This window comes from Entelurus aequoreus, linkage group LG26 (assembly GCF_033978785.1).
Source record: "Entelurus aequoreus isolate RoL-2023_Sb linkage group LG26, RoL_Eaeq_v1.1, whole genome shotgun sequence".
Lineage (NCBI taxonomy): Eukaryota > Metazoa > Chordata > Actinopteri > Syngnathiformes > Syngnathidae > Entelurus > Entelurus aequoreus.
In genome coordinates, this window is record NC_084756.1 from 39,129,325 (window position 1) to 39,130,057 (window position 733).

A 733-nucleotide genomic window follows, 5' to 3' on the forward strand; every position below is an offset into this window, starting at 1 on the left:
ACTTAGAGTCCTGTTGGACTTTAGAAGTATATGTTTTAGTATAGTTGTTATTGTCGTGGAGAAAGACATTTTCTTTTAGAGGTCATTTCAAATCGTATGATCAAAGTGACATTTGTAATATTTTTGTCGTTTTCTTATTGCCATCCCTGCAGGCACAGGACATTGATACGTTGATTATACACACATGTCGTTTAAAACCGACGTTGAAACAACGTTGCAAAAGAGTTGTATTTCTAAATTGAGACAACGTTGAGGTCGAACGTTGGATCCACGTTGTTGGTTGGGAAATGACAAAAAATGTCAATGGTCAAATCAACGGCAGAACCCAACATTGATTAAAAGTCGTCAAAAAGCATGTTGTTCCAACGTTAGGTTTTAGTTGCTCAACGTCAGGGTCTAATTTAACAAGTTCTCAACGTTGTTTTGATGTCTTGTGCCTGCTGGGATAACTCTATGGCTATTTTTTTTGCTCTTTTTTAAAATTCTTTATATATGTACTTAAATAATGGAGTTGCAACACATATATCTTTGGAAACAGTTTAAACACAATCACATTCAACACAGATCAACTAAGCAAAGACAGTAATGCATACTGTATATATGTACATATATATGTATATTTATATATGTGTGTATATATATACATACATATATACATATACATATATGTATATATATATGTATGTATATATACATACATATATACATATACATACATATATACATATACATA